Source organism: Tenrec ecaudatus, chromosome 6 (genome assembly GCF_050624435.1).
Source record: "Tenrec ecaudatus isolate mTenEca1 chromosome 6, mTenEca1.hap1, whole genome shotgun sequence".
NCBI classification, from domain to species: Eukaryota; Metazoa; Chordata; class Mammalia; order Afrosoricida; family Tenrecidae; genus Tenrec; species Tenrec ecaudatus.
This window is the reverse complement of record NC_134535.1, coordinates 149,539,417-149,559,611: the sequence shown is the minus strand read 5'-3', so window position 1 is coordinate 149,559,611 and position 20,195 is coordinate 149,539,417. Positions and strand designations below refer to the sequence as shown.

At 43.7% G+C, this 20,195-nt stretch overlaps 1 non-coding gene and 1 pseudogene across 1 annotated transcript; one reads left to right on the top strand and one right to left on the bottom strand.

The window, feature by feature from the left end:
* Positions 1-12,583: 12,583 nt before the first annotated feature.
* LOC142452165 (small nucleolar RNA SNORA14) lies at positions 12,584-12,718 on the bottom strand. Its single transcript, XR_012785201.1, has one exon. It is a non-coding gene; the product is annotated as a small nucleolar RNA SNORA14 (small nucleolar RNA).
* A 4,452-nt stretch (positions 12,719-17,170) lies between these two features.
* On the top strand, positions 17,171-17,565 carry LOC142451293 (large ribosomal subunit protein eL21 pseudogene; annotated as a pseudogene).
* The last annotated feature ends 2,630 nt before the right edge of the window (positions 17,566-20,195 follow it).

Below are 20,195 nucleotides of genomic sequence, written 5' to 3'. Positions count from 1 at the left end.
AATCACAAGGATGCTACAGATCTGAATAGCATAATTGGATGACTTGACTTGCTAGATATTTTCAGAGCTTTCCACCCACATGCAAAAATATTCACATTCTTTTCAAGCCCACATGGAACATATTTGAAAATAGACCACATGCTGGGACACAAGTCGAACCTGAGTAAATTCAAGCACATAGAGTTTACACAGACATCTCTCTCTGATCATTGCGCCATAAAGCTGGAAATTAACAGAAGGACAGGGAAGAAAACAAGGTAAAACAATTGGAGGATGAACAATCTCCTATTGTAAAAGGAGTGGGTATTGACCCAGATCAGAGGTGAAATCAGGAAGTTTCTAGAAACCAATGAGAATGAAAATACGATGTATCAAAACCTGTGGGATACAGCAAAGGCATTTATCAGAGGAAGCCTGATAACAATAACTGCACACATTAAAAAAGAAGAGAGACTTGTGGATGATATGCTGGCACAAAACTTACACCAATTAGAACAGAGAAAGAATGATCAGAATTGATAGACCTCTGCAAAATAAGTGCAAAAGGGGCACAGGGAAAAAGCTATTGTATGCAAACACTCCAGGGGTGAGGTCCGGGTAGTATGGCAGGGGCAAGACCGAATCCAGGGATACATATGGTAGCCAATTAAAATGGGGTGGAGGAAGGAAAGGGGAAAGAAAAAAAGGATGTGTGAGGGGGGAATAGGGCACTGACCTAGCAAGGGGAGGGTATTGTTTGTGTCTCCACAGGGAAAGAGGGACCAGATATAAAGCCAGTGCCAGACGACTGCAGTGTGCCGGCAAGGAATGGGGAGCCAGTGAAGGGACCTGAGGTCTCAACCCCCATACCAGCACCATGGACAACTGTCCCTCACCCTTACTTGAGAGGACAGCACTGAAAATGCAGCTAGGGGAGCGGACCATGCTTGATCAGAGAAATGGAAAAAAAGAAGGGGGAAGAAGAGGGTGGAGCACATCCTAACCCATCAGGCCTGGAAGATGATATCCCCGCTCTGAACAGCCAATGGACAGAGTGGACAATATGGCTGATCACCATCCCTTGATGGCCCAGGGACCTAAGGAGGACAACACTGGAGACTCAGTGTTGGGACTGGCCCAGACTGAACCTGTGACACCGAGGTAAACCACTAAAACTGTGCAGCAGAGCAACCGTGGGAGAAGAGCAGGGAACCCCCAAGAGAGTACAAAGGACCGAATCTGGGGCCAAAGCTTGATACCCCATTGGACATGACTAAAGGACATGCCTAGAGATAAAAACCAGACCTTATTCTAGTTAGAGGTTTTTCTTTCTTTTAAAATTTTTTTCTTTTAATTAATGTATTCTTCTATGGGTAATTGGTTTCCTTTTTTGTTGTCATCGCTGTGTTCTCACTCATTGCCTATCTTTCTATGGCTTGATTTTTGGTGCATATTATTATCTCTAGAGATCTATTTAGATAAGCCTGACTGGATGAACAGTCTGGATGAATAGTCTGGTTCTGGGGGACACAGGAGATGGGGAGGAGGGGATAAGGAGGTGGTGCTAACCAACCCAGGAACAGGGGAGCAATAAGTGATCCAAAATCAGTGGAAAGGAAGGTGTGAGAGGCCTGGTAGGGAATCAGCAAGGGAAAGGTAACCGAGAGAAATTACTGAAACCCAAATGAAGGCTGAGCATGATAGTGGGACAATAGGAAAGTAAAAGGAAACAGAGGAAAGAACTAAGTGACAAAGGGTACTTATAGAGGTCTAAAGACTGGAATGTACATATATAAATATATTTATATAAGAGTGTGGGCTGAAGGTGGACTTTGGGGCCAGGGCGTGGTGCCCCAACAAACTGGACTGGAAAACACTTCTAAAGGCAAACAAATGATCCTTGAACTAACTACAAGCTTTTCTATCTTGTTGTGTTTTGTTTTTGTTTTGTTCTTTGTCAGTGGTTTGTTGTTGTTGTTTTGTTGTATATTATTGTTTGGTTTTCTTCTGTCTTGTTTTTGTGCATGTCATTATCTCTGTAGGTCTGTCTAAATAAGAGAGGCTGGATGAACAAGCTGGAGGAAAAACAATGGGACCGACAGTTCTGGGGAGATATGGAATAGGGGAAAAGTGGGTGGTAAGGAAGTGGTGTTAATAAACCCAAGGACAAGAGAACAACAAGTGACCCAAATTGGTGGTGAGGTGGGTGTGGCAGGTCTGGTAGGACATGATCAAGGGTAATGTAATGAAGAGGTACTGCTGAAACACAGGTGGGGACAGAGCATCACAGTGGGACAGGAGGAACTAGAGGAAAGAGCAGGGAGGCAAAGGGCATCTATAGAGGTCTAGACAAAGACATGTACATATGCAAATATATATATGAGGATGGGGAAATAGATCTATGTGCCTATATTTATAGGTTTAGTATTAAGGTGGTGGAAGGACATTGGGCCTATACTCAAGCACTCCCTCAATGCAAGAATGCTTCCTTCGTTTAAATTGGCATTCTATGATGCTCACCCTCCCGACACAACCGCTGAAGACAAAGCGGGTGAATAAGCAAATATGGTGAAGAAAGCTGATGATTCCCGGCTATCAAAAGATATAATGTCTGGGGTCTTAAAGGCTTGAAGATAATCAAGTGACCATCTAGCTCAGAAGCAACAAGGCCCACATGGAAGAACACACCAGCCGAAGTCATCACGTGGTTTTGAAGGGGTCCGTTATCAGGCATCAAAGAACAAAAAATCATATCATTGGGTGCACACCTCCATGATATGATCGCTGAGGACAAATGGGTGCATAAGCAAATGTGGTGAAGAAAGCTGATGGTGCCCAGCTATCAAAAGACATAGTGTCTGGGATCTTAAAGGCTTGAAGGTAAACAAGCGGCCATCTAGCTCAGAAGCAACAAAACCCACATGGAAGAAGCACACCAGCCTATGCGATCACGAGGTGTCGAAGGGATCAGTTATAAGGCATCATCGGAACAAAAAAATCTTACCATAGTGAATGAAGGGAAAAGTGCAGAGTGGAGACCCAAAGCCCATTTGTCGGCCTCTGGAGATCCCCTTGCAGAGGAGTCTAGGTGAGGAGATGAGTCAGTCAAGGTGCAATGCAGCACCGATGAAGAATACAGCTTTCCTCTAGTTCCAAAATGCTCCCCCCCCCTCACTATCATGATCTGAATTCTACCTTACAAGTCTGGATAGAGCAGAGGATGTACACTGGTGGAGATAAGAGCTGGAGGCACAGGGAATTCAGAACAGATGATACCTTCACAACCAGGGGTGTGAGTGGCGATACTGGGAGGGTAGAGGGAAAGGGGTTTGGAAAGAGGGAACTGATTACAAGGTTCTACATGTGACCTCTTCCCTGGGGGACAGACAACAGAAAAGGGGGTGAAGGGAGACTTCAGACAGGGCAAGATATGACAAAATAATAATTTATAAATTGTCAAGGGCTTATGAGGGAGCGGGGAGCAGGGGTGAGGGGGTGAGGAAGAGGACCTAATGCAAAGGGCTCAAGTGGAGAGCAAAAGCTTTGAAAATGATGAGGACAATGAATGTATAGATGTGCTTTACACAATTGATATATGTATGGATTGTGATAAGAGTTGTATGAGCCCCTAATAAAATGTTTTATAAAAAGAGTGTGGGAAAACAGATCTATGTGCCTCTATTTATAGGTTTAGTATTAAGGCAGCACATGGACATTGGGTCTCCACTCAAGCACTTACTAAATCCAAGAACACGTTGTTCTATGAAATTGGCATTCCAGGATGTACACCCTCCAGGCATGATTACTGAAGAAAAATGTGTGCATAAGCAAATGTGGTGAAGAAAGCTGATGTGCCGGCTATCAAAAGATATAGCATCTGGGGTCTTAAAGGGTTAAAGATAAACAAGCAGCCATATAGCTGAGAACTAAAAATCATATCAGTGGGTACCCACCTTCCTGATACGATCAAAGAAGACAAATGTGTACATAAGCAAATGTGGTGAAGAAAACTGATGGTGCCTTGCTATCAAAAGATATAGTGTCTGGGATCTTAAAGGCTTAAAGATAAAAAGTAGCCATCTAGTTCACAAGCAACAAAGGCCACATGGAAGAAACACATTGGCCTGTGTCACCACGAGATGTCGAAGGGATCAGGTATCAAGCATCAAGGAACAAAAAATCATATTATTATAAACATGGGTGAGTGCAGAGTGGACACTCAAAGCCCATCGGTAGCCAACTGGACACTCCCTTACTGAAGGGTTAGGGGAGGAGATGAGCCAGTCAGGGTACAGGTTAGCAACGATGAAACATATAACTTTCCTCTAGTTCTTAAATGCTTCCTCCCCACCATTATCATGATCTCAAATCTACCTTACAAATCTGGCTAGACCAGAGAAAGTACATTGGTACAGACAGGAACTGGAAACACAGGAAATCCAGGACAGGTGACTCCTTCAGGACCAGTGGTGAGAGTGGCAATGCCTGGAGGGTGGAGGGAATGTGGGGTGGAAAGGGGGAACTGATTGCAAAAATCTACGTATATCCTCCTCCCTGGGGGATTGACAGCAGAGAAGAAGGTAGAGGGAGATGTCAGTGTAACATATGTCATAATAATAATAATTTATGAATTATGAAGGGTTCATGAGGTAGAGGTAGTGGGGAGTGAGTGGGAAATGAGCAGCAGATATTATGGGCTCAAGTAGAAGGCAAATGTTTTGAAAATGATGATGACAACAAATGTACATATGTTCTTGACACAATGGATGCATGTATGGATTGTGATAAGAATTGCACGAGCCCCCAATGAAAGGATAAAAAATACACTTGTGACAAGTTGTAATACATGTAACAGTTTGATTACAATATACAGAGGCATAAAGATCCACTAGAAAACTAAGGGGAATAGGCTGTTGATTCTGAATTAAATTAAGAGCTACTTGCCTAGTACTTCCTCTAATAATAGTTCACCTAAATTTAGTGAGGGAAATTTCCCAACATCTGTCTACAGCCCTATATACACATAAGGAAAGTATGATTTTGGAGAATGGGAAAGTCTTAGTTTGAGAGGCTGGTCTGGATTCTTGGAAACTTGACATTCTGCTTACACTGATGCAGGTTTTAGGTGTGAGTGGTGCACCCATGGAGTGACTACACCTGGCTTTTAGCTGTAGGTGTGGTGAGTACAATGGTAAAGGGTCCCTTCTATGTTAGGGTGAGTCCAGTTGTAGTGTGCTGCTTGACCAATGCCAAGTTTCCAGGCTGGAACCAATGAAGTGACTCGTCTGGATACTAAGGGTAGGTGGCAGCATCCTTTGCAGTCTGGAACACCTCGCTCTGTGCCACCTGGAATGTCTGTAAGAACTTAAGTAATTTCATAAGGGGTAAAACCTCTTTTCTATAGAGTGTAACCTTCTCTCAATAAAGCAAAGGGAAGTAGAGATGGCTGGTATGCCCTGTTTCTAATATAAATTTAGACCGTTTTCTTTAAAATTCTGTTCATTCTTTCAAACTGTTTCAAACTTTGAGGCCTATAAACATAGTGCAATTTCCATTCAACCCCCAAGGTTTTTGAAATTTGTTGTGTTAGTATAGCAGTAAAGCCTGGGCTGTTATTGGACCCAACTTACTGGGTCCTTGGAATTATTTCTTCTAATAACCTTTTTGTGACTATCATGGCAGTTTCGTGGTGTGCAGAGGGAAGGCTTCAACTCAACCTGAAAAAGTAGTCAACTAGCCCATGTATTATGTCCTTTATCTAGAGGTTTAAATCCAGTGAAATCTAACTACCACTGTTCTTCTGGCATTTGTCCTCTTAATATAATAGCTTTCTGGGCGGGGGCTGAAGTGTGAGCACATGAATACCTGAGAACACATAGCTCACCTAATCATTACACTTTTACGTATCCTATTTAAGTTTTGCATATGAAATTTTTTTCTGTTTGATTTCCCTAACTTAGTTTTGCCTATGTATAGCCTGGTGCATTTTCTGTATTATCAACTTACCCAACATCTTGGGGATCATAGTCCTACCCTCTGGGAGGGTCCATCAATCAGTGGTTTCCTCTGCAGCTACGTTATTCCTGGCCCAAACTATTTATTTTTTGGTTTAATGAGGCATTTTAGGTAAAAGAGGCTCTGGTAGGGAGACCAAAGTCACTTATGCTTTGGAGGCTCCAACATAGCCACCCGTTTGGTCTCTTTATCTGTATTCCAGTTTCCTCTGGCTTCTTTTGAGTTGCCCTTCTGGTGTCCTGGGCAATGTACAATATCCAGTTTGATTGGTAGCTACATGGCTTTTAGCAAAGTCAATTTATCGGGGGGAAGGGAGGCTTTGTTTTTTCTTTCTTTCTGAAGTTAGAAGCCCTCTCTCTCACCATATGGTACCATGCACATAAGTATTGGCAAATATATATATATGCTTTCTGTATAAACAGTCACCCACTTTCCCTCTGCCCATTGGAGTGCCTTGATCAGAGCCACTAGCTCAGCCTTTTGGACTGAGGTGTTGCACAGTAAAGGTGCTAACCAGACAACTGAATTTAGAGAACCAAAGGCAGCCCCTGTGTACCTGGTGAAACTCTCGAAGAAGCTGCTTCCACTGTGAACAGCTTAACCTTGGAGTTCAGAAGGAGCACATACATAAGATCCAGTCTTACCATGTGGACCTTCTCAAGCACCTCTCTGCAGTGATGGTCCACTTCTGCTTCTGTCAAGAGAGTGACTGGATTTAAGAGAGAGGCTTTAAGGAACCTTATTCAAGGTTGATCTAGTAGAAGGGCTTGATCAGTTGGGCTTCCGAGTAATGCTTCCACTGCGTGAACACAGCCAGTTCTTGAACCATGGACAATTTTATAAGCCTCTTTGACTAAAAGGGCTGTGATGTCCACTGCCCTGAGGTGTGGGGCTTTTCAGATGCCATGGGTCTGGTCTTTTTCTTGGGCCACTCTGAATTGCTTATACACAATAAGAAGGAAGGGTATAGGGACATCAGGGAGGGAAAGAGCTGGAGCTTGCATGAGAGCCTTCTTTAAGTCTGAAAAGATCCTCTGTTCAGTCTCTGTGCATTCCAAAGCTCCGTTTCCTTTTGTGGCTTAATTCAAGGGTTTGGCTCTTTCGTAAAGCCTCCAATCCATAGTCTGTGATAATCAATCATTCCTAGAAATTTTCTTACCTGGAATTTGTTGATAGACACAGGAATGGCTGTGATGGCTCCCAACCTTGGGTACTGGCAAGAGATGGGTTTTCAACAGGGACTGACACTTGGTTAAGATTCCTGCTGTTAAGAACAATGTGATGTCGGGGTGATTCTTGCCGTAGCCTCCCAGGCCATGGGGTATTATTTACCTGGATTGGTGAGGTGTTAGCCTTAAGATGCACTACTATGGGAGGCTGGTATAACAAATATTCCTCAGACAGGGGTGTCAGGAGCAGTGCGGTCAATAATTACTTAACACTCTAAGACATTTTCTAATGCCCTGTTTATTCACTGCAAACACACACTAAGCAATCTAAAAATAGCTCAAACTACTAAAGCTAAAAGTATTGAAACAAATACGAGCATAGGGGCATAATAACAGCACTCTTCACACATATTACTCTGGCATCATAGTCTAAGCAAGCATCGACTCATTGGTGTACTCACCCTGGGTAGAGTTGGAGAGAGCAGGAGTTGATGTTTTTGTTTCTAGCTCTCCCAAAAGTCAGTGTCCCTACCAAGGTTTAAATGGCAGCTTGGCTGGCTCTTTGATGTCTTCACTGTCCCAGTGAAGTCTTACCGGGTTTCTCCACACTTTAGGTGACTTAGCTGGCTTTTGAACGTCGGTCCGGTTCAGCTAAGTCTTATCAGGGTTCCCCACAGTTTTGCAGTGGCTCCTTGGATCAGCTCTTGATTCTTGGCAATGGTCCAACTTCTTGAATGGGCCCTAATGTCACACTTTATTTCTTCCCTAAAGCAGAGATTCTTGTGTTTGTTTCTTTTGAGGTGGCTCAATGTCTTGCTAGGTAGTACAACATCTTGAAAGGAAGTTCTATGGTGCTCTCATAAAAGGGCAGGTTAGTGAGATAGTGTGTGACTGAACTGAAAAACTGGCCTCCTGGCATTTGAAGAAGATAGTACCATAAAGCTTTTGTGGCCCAAGAGTTGTTAGGGACAATCAGGCATTAAAATGAAAGAGTGAGGAACTTCCGACAAGATGGTGACAGAGTGAAACATACCAGTGGGATTCCGCAGAATTCAGCCCAGGAGAGTTTCTTAGAGGAAAATTTAACTCTGCCGGAATGCAGGAAGAGCATCATAAAGATAAGTAGGCACAGACCCACGGGATTTGAGGGGCTGAGGACTTTTGGCTTACCTCACTGGAAGCCGGCTGGGGCTTGACCTTGGCCCCGCCACTGTCTCTGCTGGAGCTGGAACCATTTGGAGCCCGTAGGGAGGTTTGGTATCAACACAGCTGCAGTTTGCTGCCACCTGCTTTGGGGCAGGGACTAGATCCTTGCAGCTCCACGGGCAGGGATAGGTGTTCAGGTACTTGTTGCTTTTGTTTCCATCTCTGCTCCCTGTCCACCCACAGTCCTGGAGGTCTGTGGAGGGGTTTTTCTCCTCACAGCCCCACCTTGCCATCACCGACTCAGGGCAGGGACTAAACCCTTGCAGCTCTGTGGGCAGGAATTGGGGTTCAGATACATTGTTTCTTTTGTTTCCATCTCTCCTCTCTGTGCCCCATGCTCTTGGAGGGCTGTGCAGGGGCTTTTTCTCCACTCAGCGCAGCTTCTGCCACCACCTCGGGGCAAGGATTAAACCCTTGCAAGTTCATGGGTGGGGATCAAGACTCAGCTACATTTTTTGTTTTGTTTCCCTCTTCTCTGTATCTCCGCAGGGTCTAAGTGGTCTTACTTTTTAATTTTTTTCTCCTCTTTGTCTCTTTCCTGTTCTCTCGCACTCCACTGCTGACCTCCAGACCACTCCCATTAGACTAGGGCATTTACGCCTGCACCACACCAACCTAGGTGAGCTCCACCCTGTGTAGCCAGCCCGAGACCGGGAAAAGCCCTGCCTTGCCTCCAGGGGGATACTCTGCCCAACTTTTTACCAGGAAATTTCCACCTGTGTACCTGGGGGGATAAGGCAGCTCGACCAACACTAGTCAACATTCCAAGCGGTTGCAGGAACCATTGCCCAACCTCCGCAACACCAAATCAGGCAACCCACCAGCCTTCTGGGTCACTCCTCTGTGAGGGAAGCCACAGGAGGATAGAGTGGTAAGTTAATTCCATAGGGAAATTAGCTGTAGGCAGTTTGAAGAAGCATTCCTACAAGTATCCCAGAGAGAGCCAGTGCTCTTCGACTCCCTGGAAAATGGCACCTGGCTCCTTTGAAACAATACAAAGCAAACAGCCATCAGCCTCAATGACCACAACGAAAAAAAAGGAGAAACAAAGGGCAATGGCAGAAGAGGTTCTCAACATAACGACATGCATAGAAGAAGCAGACATTTTGCTGCCACAGAAAGAACTTTTCAGAAAGCTGCTTGGAGTCATACAGGATATGAAGAAAACAATACAGAAAAGTATGAAATGATAGAGGTTATAAAGGTCATACACCAAATGGAAATACAGGAGCTTAGGGAGGAGATAACTAAAACCAGTAGCAGAAACACGGACCTCGAGAATCGACTGGAAGAAGCAGAGAACCACATCAGTGACGTGGAGGACAGCCAAGCAGACTTTAACAAACATGAACAAAAATCTAATAAAATCCTCAGAGAAGCTGAAGAAAACCCCGGATAAATTATAAATTATTATTATTTTCACATCTTACACAGTCCACTGTCTCCCTTTGCCCATGTCTCTGTTGTTCGTCCCCATGGGTGTGTGGTTTTTTTTTTGGTTGGGGGGGCTGTTAATACATTGTTCATCGGGCAGGACTATTTCTTTTTCTTTAAAATCATTTTATTGGGGGCTCTTACAATTCTTATCACAATCCATACATACATCCTTTGCGTCAAGCACATATGTACATTTGTTGACATCATCATTTTCAAAACATTTGCCTTCTGCTTGAGCCCTTGATATCAGCTCCTCATTTCCCCCCTCCCTCCCCACTCCCCCTTACCTCATGAACCCTTCATAATTAATAAATTATTATTATTTTGTCATATGTTACACTGTCCGACATCTCCCCCTGCCTTCTTCTCTCCTGTCCATCCTCCAGGGAAGAGGCTATATGTAGATTCTTATAATCGGTTCCCCCTTTTTACCCCACATTCCCTTCACCCTACAGGCATCGCCACTTTCGCCACTGGTCCTGAAAGAGTCATCTGTCCTGGATTCCCTGTGTTCCCAGTTGCTGTCTGTCAGGAAGGTGGGTATCATAGAATGACCATTTAGCTGAGCAAGATGCTATTGTGTTGAGGGAGTGTGCGCGAGGAGGCTCAATGTTCACCTGCTACCCTAATACTGAACCTATAAATATATGCACCTAGGTCTATTTCCCCCATAATCATAAATATATTTACATATGTACATGTCTGTATTCAGGCTTCTATGTATGCCCTTTGCTTCCTACCCCTTTCCTCTATTTCTTATACTTTCCTCCTGTCCCGCTACCATATTCAGCCTTCATTCTGGTTTCAGTAATTCCTCTCAGTTACCCAGCCCTGGGTCACTCCCTACCAGTCCTCCCATGCCCTCCCTCCACTAGTTTTTAACCACTCGTTGTTCCCTTGTCCCTGGGTTGGCCAACACCTTCTCCATTCCCCTACCTCCCACACTCTCATGTCCCTCTGGGAGCATTGATCTTGTTATTTTCTTCTCACATTGTGTGTCCAGCCTATATTATCTAGGGGGACCTGCAGTGCACACAGTTTTCTTCAGCAATCGTGTCAGGAAGGTGTTCATCCTGGAATGCCAGTTTAATAGAACAACGTGTTCTTGGATTGAGTAAGTGCTTGAGTGGATGCCCAATGTCCATCTGATGCCTTACTACTAAACCTATAAATATATGCACATAGATCTGTTTCCGCACACTCTTATATAAATATATTTACATATGTACATTCCAGTCTTTAAACCTCTATAAAAACCCTTTGTCACCTAGTTCTTTCCTCTATTTCCTTTTACTTCCTCTTGTCCCACTATCATGCTCAGCCTTCATTTAGGTTTTAGTAATTTATCTCAGTTACCTTGCCCTTGCTAAATCCATACCAGGCCTCTCACACCCTCCTTGCCAATGATTTTGGATCACTTGTTGCTCCCCTGTCCCTGGGTTGGTCAGCACCGTCTCCTTACCCCCTCCCCTCCCTTTCCATGTCCCCCCAGAACCATTGGTCCCGTTGTTTTCTCCTCCAGACTATTCATCCAGTCTATCTTATCTAGATAGATCTGTAGAAATAATGATATGCACCAAAAATCAAGCCAAAGCAAGATAGGCAATGAGTGAGAACACAGCGATGACAACAAAAAAGGAAACCAATTACCCAGAGAAGAATAAATTAATTAAAAGAGAAAATTTTTAAAAGAAAGAAAAACCTGTAAATAGATCAAGGTCTGGTTTTTTATCTCTAGGTGTGTCCTTTAGTCAGGTCCAATGAAGTACCATGCTCTGGCCCCAGAGTTTGTCCTTTGTACTCCCTCAGGGGCTCCCTGCTCTGCTCCCACAGTTGCTCTGTCGCATGCTTTTAGTGGTTTGCCTCGGTGTCACAGGGTCAGTCTGGGCCAGTCCCGGCCATGAGTCTCCAGTGTTGTCCCCCTTAGGGCCCTGGGCCATCAAGGGATGGCGTGTCTCATAGTGGGATCAGCCATATTGTCCACTCTATCCATTGGCTGTTCAGAGCGGGGATATCATCATCCAGACCTCATGGGCCAGGATGTGCTCCACAATCTCTTCCTCCCCATTCATTTGCTCCCATTTGCTCTGATCAGACATGCCCCTCTCCCCTAGCTACAGCTTCAGTGCCATCCTCTCAAGTAAATTCTTCTGGGGTGAGGGGCAGTTGTCCACATAGCTGGTATGGGGGCTGACCCCTCAGGCCGCTCCACTGGCTCCTCATTCCTTGCTGGCACACTGCAGTCGTCTGGCACTGGCTTTATATCTGGTCCCTCTTTCCCTGTGGAGACACAAACAATACCCTCCCCTTGTGGGGGTCAGTGCCCTATTCCCCCATCACACATCTTTTTTTCTTTCCCTTTTCCTCCATCCACCCCCTTTTTAGTTGGCTACCATATGTATCCCTGTATTTGGTCTGGCCCCTGCCATACTACCTGGACCTCACCCCTGAAGTGTTTGTATACAGTAGCTTTTCCCCTGTGCCCCTTTTGTATTTACCTTGAGCAGAATTATTTCTATTCCAGCAATTGTGTCCCATGCGCTTTTTATGCTGGAGTGTACGGGGCACCTCATTTCCTCGGAAGATTGAACCTCAAGATCCTGCCACCCCACCTCCAAGCCTACCTGCTTCCTCCTCTTGTTCCCACCTTGCTGATGGAGAACACAGGGCCTCCGGTAGGCATTTCCTCTAGCCCTTTCCTCTTTGCCCTTCTACATTGTGGAAACTCAAAGTAGGTCTTGGTGACTCTTCACGTTCAGATCCAGCCTCCCCAAGAAAGATGTTGCAGGTGTGAAATAAGGCCGGGCCCCCAGGTTACACAACCTTCTGGATTGCCTGCAATCTCTGTGGCATTCACCCTTATCTTGGTAGCCTTGAGAGCACAGCCACCAAGCATTTAGGAATGAATGCAAGCCTTTTACACTATCACCCAGTGAGGAACCAGTACAACAAGGCAGTGAGATCCTAATGAGATATTTCAGGTTGCTCTTCTCTGTGTTTACTGTGGCTCCAGGCCATTGCATCTAAGAAAATACTCTCGGTGACAAACTGTTAGACTGTGAAGTTTCTTCCTCTATTTGAGCAGATGTTGTATTCCTTCCAGAACTTGCATCACATTATAAGAACTGCAGTATCTGAGAAAGCCTTCCCAAAGCCAAGGGCCTGGCTGGAAGTTCACAGCAGGAGCTCTGAAAGATTACTTCTCTGGGATCAACACCCTCATAGGAGAGTAAGATGTTTAAAACTCTATTATTTCTTGTCTATTTTTGAAGAATTGTAACTTTTGAAATTGTTGGAGACTTGGCATAGTACTGAAGACTTTCTCTAAATCCTTAAGTCTTGCTTTATAATTAAATGCTCATAACTTTATAAATGCAATATCCAGAAAACCAAGACATTGCTGTTTTCAAAACAAAGGCTCCTCTCTTCCACATTTCCAGCAGATATTAAGTGTTTCCTGCTTGGTTAATCTGCAGAGTTGTTTAGTCACTAGAGTTTTGAGATAGTGCATTTTGGGGATATTGGGCGCCGCAGACCATCACCGGGATACAGGCAGGGCATGTTTCTAAGGCTATCCTTAAATCCAAAGTACCGATAAGTTGTAATAAGTCCAAACTGTCTTAATATAGTATCAATTAGTAAAAATTTATTTCTCTCAGTATATAACATACGCACCTCCCTGTGCGCATAGGAAGGCGCGCTGGTGGCACAGTACATTAGAACCTGGGCTACTAAACTGAAGGTCAGCAGTTTAAAACCACTCGCTGCTCCATGGAGAAAGATGAAGGTGTCTACTCCTGTAGAGAGCGACAGACTGAGCCACCCACAGGGGCAGCTCTTCTCGATCCTATAGGTGAAAGCCTTGGTGCTCATGAGGTTTGCTTGGTTTGGTTTAGGATGCATATGGGACACTTAAGGTGTAATAATAAGAGTAACTGCATAGGCAGAAAAGAGTTGTGTGTGTGTGTGTGTGTGTGTGTAGGCATATACTACTGTAAAAAAATCGCATAAACATTTTTTAAAGACTTTTATTGGGGGATCTTACATCCCTTATCACAATCCATACATTCCTCCAGTGTGTCGAGCACATTTTCACTTATACCGCCATCATCATTTTCAAACCATTCTCTTCCCACTTGAGCCCCTGATGTCAGCTCCCCATTTCTTCCCCTTTCCTCCCCCATCCCCCCTCCCTCACGAACCCTCGATACATTATAGATTATTTTTTCCATATCTTACATCATCCTCCATCACCTCTCACCCACTTTTCTGTTCTTTGTCTCCCGGAAGGAGGTTCTAGGTTGAAACCTAAACATTAAAAAAAACCCAAAACTGTTCAGGTTAAAAAAAAAAAACCATGACCAAAGGATACCAATGTCATCAGAGGCATTTGTGAGGTAGCACTATGATAACATTAACAATTGGATGGTGTAAAAGATCATGGGAAGATAGCTACTACTGAAAACCATGGGCCTGATGTTGGAGAGAATGACCAGGTACCAAGAATCTGCTGCTGGAGGGGTGTGAGGAGTTTACCAAAACACCAAACCCACTCACAAGGAGCCGATCATGACTCCTAACAATGCTATGGGACAGGATAGAATCACCCCTGCAGATTTCTGAGAGGGGATCTGTTATGAGAACAGAATGACTCCCCCTTCTCCCCTGGAACGGTTGGTGGTTTCAAACTGTTGAACTTGCTGGTTCTCATCCTAACACAAGTCCACCCCAGGCTTCCTTGGGCGTTGACTAGGTGCAATCAATTTCTTGAAGGAGGCATCAGGGGAGTTTTGTACAGAGCGTTCCTTATTTTCATCGTAAATAGACTTGTAGCTGAGACCCTCTGACTACAGAGTGAATTTTGTTGAACATCTCTGTATTAGGATCTCACTTCTCCAACTCTGTCATTCTTTCTTCAAGGTGACAAAAGGCTTCTGCTAACTCTTCCATTTCAGTTCTGGAATTTTTAGGTCCCAGTCTTCCTACTCAAATGCTATCTATCTGCTGCCCTAGTTCCATAAAGTCTTTTTGTTGGCTAGTTCTTTATTTTCAATTGTGATAATTATTTTTTCTCTAATGCATCACCAGCAGTTGCATCAGATTTATGCTTTGGAGCCACGGTTGCAGGGGTCAATAGAGGAAATTTAAGGCAAATACAAAATTTGTATACAAATATTCCACACAGTGCTAACAGCAGGATATGCATCTACAAAAAGCAGGGAGTTTGTTCCTTCTTCAACCAATGAGCTGCTGAAGCTGTGTGATGCCATGAGTGTCAAAAAGGAGTACATGCATTAGTTACTATAAGCCATGGTATTGAATTCAAAATGCTTCATACAATAAGCATTATGCTCATCTGTTCTTAACTGCTCCCCAGTCCAGCAATGTCCTCCACTGTGATCGCAGAGCGATCTGACTTCGTCGTTCGTTCAGTTCTCTGTGTGCAGTGTGGCCGCACGGGGGCAGAACTGGGTGGGAAATTCAAATCTGCAAGTCTAAAGGGGACTTTAAAAAAGATATTGGTGAAAAGTTCTTTTATAAGGTCTTACTCTTGTGGCAAAATACTGGGTTACTCACGATGAAAATGAAGGCTCTCCAGAACCAGAGAGAGGTATGTCCAGCCCAACCCTTAGTAGAGCAGGGAGAGCACCATGCAAAGATCCACCAGGATGGCTGTCAGGTGACATGAAGCAGCATGAACCTGTGTTCATTTCAAGCAATGGAAACAAGAAATTCCCTACCAGAGCCTGTAGATTTTGTGCTGCCCATGGAAAAATAGTGAAACCAGATGCCTTAGAAAAAAAACCGCCTTAAACCAAGAAAGAAAATAGTGAAAACTGAGAACCCTCTGGCTTCTTCTCCCCGTGTCTACCAGCATTACTCACCAACAGACATCAAGCACGTATTTTTAATTGAGATGGCCTCATTCAGAAAACGGAAAGAAATGGACCAATATGAAATACTTTCAGAAGTGTTTGATGATGATTCAGATGTTCCTGGTGAAAATGAAGATGCGGGTGACTGTGTGAATGAATGTTTTGATGGTTCTGGGGACGCTTCCAGGGACAGTGACGTTATTAGACCTGTAAAGGAGCATAAAGTGGCAGTGCTTTCAAGTGATTCTGACACTAACGAGGAAGGAGTTGTACAGTGGCACAGTGTAACCTGTGAGGAGTACCTTGGATCAAAGCAAATCACTTCAGTTTTGTCCCTAGATCAATCTCCAGTGCCCTGCCTGCTCTTTTACTGGCATTTGGAAAAAATTTTGCCTGGAAACTTTTTGTCCATGGCATCAAAAAGGTGTCACTTTAGCACAAAAGGAGTTTTAGACCAGATAAATGACAGCGATGGTGACTTAGAATTCCTCACAGAATTGAGCAATAGCGGTTCATGAGGAAATTCATCATCCGACACTGACACTGATCAGATAAGTGATGACAGTGACGATTCCGCACATGAGCTCAGCGATGTGCGAACTTGGTGCTCTGTAGTCTGTGGTACGGATCAGGTAGCTCCCCCAAGCTTCCCGTTTACTGGAGCACCTGGTATGAGAGTAGACATTGACCACAACAACCCTTTGGCGTACCTACAATTATTTCTGAACGATGAGCTCGTTGAAAAAATTGTTACGGTACAAAGAGCAACAATCCGCTACTCTGCTTTATAAGTTTTCAAGAAGCAGAAAGTGGGGACCAGTGACCAAAGATGACATTTGGAAATTTCTGGGCCTAATAATACTTCAGGGAGTGGTGGGCAAACCTCTGCGGAAATGGTATTGGACCACCAATAAATTACCTGCAACTCCTTTTTTTGGCACCGTCATGACAGGATACAGATTTTCCCTGATTATGAATTTTTTTTCACTTCACAATGAAGAATTTGATGAAACTACTCATCCTGCACCAAAACTAAAGAAAATGTGGGAAGTATCTCAAATGATTGTAAAGAATTTCCAGCAGACCTATGTGCCAGAAAGAGACACCAGCATGGGTGAAAGGCTAATGGTCTATAAGGGACAGCTCAGTTGGACACAATACATTGCATCAAAGAGAGCACGATTTGGCATAAAATCCTATATGCTCTGTGAATCGTCAACTGGCTACATTTGGAATTCGGTCATATACACTGGAAAAGGCACAAAATTCAATGCAAAGTACAGCGACTATGCAATGGCAACATCTTCTGTTCTAACACTCATTGAGCCATTGCTACATCAGGACTATTGACCTGGGGTTTTGCAGGCACGAGCCCTGGCCCAGGGACCCCGAAGGTGACCTGCCAAAAGGACGGACACCAAGGAAAAGAGGAGGGGCACCTGCTATATGTTCTCCAGGCACTTCAGGAAGCACGGCGTCGTTCCCTGGCCACATACATGCGAATCTACAAGAAAGGTGACATTGTGGACATCAAGGGCATGGGCACTGTTCAGAAGGGGATGCCGCAGAAATGCTACCACGGCAAAACCGGTCACGTCTACAATGTGACCCAGCACGCTGTCGGCATTATTGTGAACACGCAAGTTAAGGGCAAGATCCTCGCCAAGAGAATCAACGTGCGCATTGAGCACATTAAGCACTCGAAGAGCCGGAACAGCTTCCTGAAGCGCATGAAGGAGAACGACCAGAAGAAGGAGGAGGCCAAGGAGAAGGGCACCTGGGTGCAGCTGAAGCGCCTGCCTGCCCCTCCACGAGAGGCCCACTTTGTGCGGACCAATGGGAAGGAGCCGAGCTGCTGGAGCCCATCCCCTGTGAGTCCATAGCCTAGTCTGAAATAAAGCTGTCCCGGAAAAAAAAAAAATCAGGGCTATTGCCTAACAACTGACAACTTTTAAAAACAAAGCCGATGCCTATGGAAACATCAGGGCTAACCTGAGTGACATGCCAGCAATGTTTGGCAAGAAGGTAAAATCTGGAGAAATGGTTGCCTGGCAGAAAGGCAAGATGATGGCACTGCGGTGGCGTGAGCCTAATGACTTCATTTGGAATGTTGCTGAACGGATCTTTGTGAACAACCAAACACAATCAATGGCTATGAATAGCCATGGACATTGTGCCGTTGACGTTGTCAACCCAGAACGCCTGACTGGTCGTCACTTCATGGACCATATCCCACAAACCGAAAAAGAGTCACCACCTATAAGGTTGAGTGTGGTTTGTTGCTCAAAGCAATGGATGCAAAGATGGCGATGGAAAGAGAACACAAAAGGAAACCAGGTTCCATTGTCCTGATTGTGATGTTGGACTTTGTGCAGTCCCATGTTTCAAAAATTTTCACACCCAGGATTTTTACTGAAAAAACCCTTGATGTTGCACCCTTTTGAAAAATTGCAGTGGTTTTTATTTGATTACATTATTTTTAAAGTATATTATTTTTATATTTATTATATTATAATTTATGATTTTGTGTATTAAAGTTTATCTGACCTGGAATGTCTACTAGAGAGATTAAAATGAGTAATTTCTTAAAAACTACAGGCCTACAATATAAAACAACACATTTTATGCAAAACAATGTACTGCTTTGGGTACAAAATTGCTGACATAATTAGACTGACAGGGAGGGTAAGTAAGAGTTGTCCTTAAGTCAAATTCAAAGAATTACTGTATTAGCTAGAGTTTCTGTTAATGGAAGAACTTGTTAAGTACTAGAAGTCAGTTCCAACTCATAATGACCCACCCAACAACAGAAGGAAACGTCGCTCAGTTCTGGGCTATTCTCACAATGCTTGAGCCTCCTCTTCCTCCCACGAAGTTGTTGGTGGTTTCAAAATGCTGACCATCCTGCAGCTCACAACCCAATGTGAACCCACTATGCCACCAGTGTCCCTACAGATACACTGACTATTAATCTAATAGAAAGTGAGTCAAGTCACTCTTTATTTTGGGATTACATCAGTTAGGTGGATTCCAAACCATTTCTTCTTTTTGTTCTTTAAACCTTTTGATTGCCATATAATTCTTGTGTCACACAATTTAATAGTTCAATCATATGAAGAAGAGTTCTACAATCATCACCACAATACATTTTAGAACATTTTCCCCTTCCAGGTACTCCTTGTTATTAGCCCCCCTTTCTACTTATTCTTGCCCCTTTTCTTCTTCTTTAAAGAGAAGTTGGAACAGTCTGCAGAGTTGAAAGATTTGTATGCTCAAGGCTGGTTGGAGATTTTATGTTAAGAAAGGTACTGGGTCCAGTAACTGGTTAATTCTGTAACCAGCAATTAATCCTTTGCCCTCTCCTCACAGGATGGAGGAAAGAAAACAAGCCGGAAAAGCCAGGTAGGTCACCCCATGTAAATTGGTTTCTCCAAGACGGTAAAAATCATATTTCTACATAATAACAAATGCCTTCTATATTTGTTGCCAATAGCTCCCAGCCTGCAGCCGTGTTTTCATAAGGCCTCTTTATGCCATTTTTTATATGCTGTTGTTAAAAAATAAACTAGCATGACACATTTTCAAAAATACTTCCCAGGGATATTGGTTCTGATTTATTCTGACACTGTTTTAAATAAGAGAGAAGCATTTCCTGCCCTATCCCCAGTCCACGGGGCAGTGGCTTTGCCCCGGGATTAAAGGACCTACACCCAATTCTGCATTACTGATTTTGTCCTACCTTAAAGGGAGCCCCAGCCTTGCAAAGTTCAGGTACTGCCGGCACTTGTCCACACTTGACTTGACACATTACTTTTCTCCTGATTATTCAAATGTCAGTAGATGGCAGTAGGGCTTCTTATTGACTTTAAAATTTTATTATCTTTAAAAACAGTATTTCTTGATGTTTTTGGTGAATGTTTTACAACAAATTCAGTTCCCATTTAACAAGTGTTATACAAATTGTTTGGAGATGGTGGTTACATTTTTCACAATGGGTCAAGATTCTCATTATTTAACTTTTGGTTGTTCCATTGCCAAAATCTGTCTTCCCTTCCCAGACTTATCTTCTTAATTTTGCTTTAAAGTCAACATTGGCCATCTGTCACAGATGAGTATTTTTTAAAGGAACATAATGTTGGTTTGTTTGATGAGCTGGTCTGTTATTTAGCTCAAAGGTGAACTTTGGGGGGTGGTTTCAAGTCAAAGTTTTAAAAGCATCTCAGGGTTAAAGTTTCAAGGTTTCCTCTAATCTCAATTGGTCCATTAAGTGGACTTTTTTTTTAAGAATTTGAGTTTGTTCCACATGCTTCTCTTATTGTATCAGGGTTCATCTCTTTTGGCCCTGATTAGACTCCTGGTCGTATCCAGAATCAGATTACCCAATCAGCAAAATACTTCTGCATCGAATTGTTCACTATACTATGTAAGCACAAATCAATATGTGCTTATCTTGTTGACTGGATGCCTTTCCCTGTCAGAGATTGTACATTTGAAAGGGGGCTTTAATTCTCTA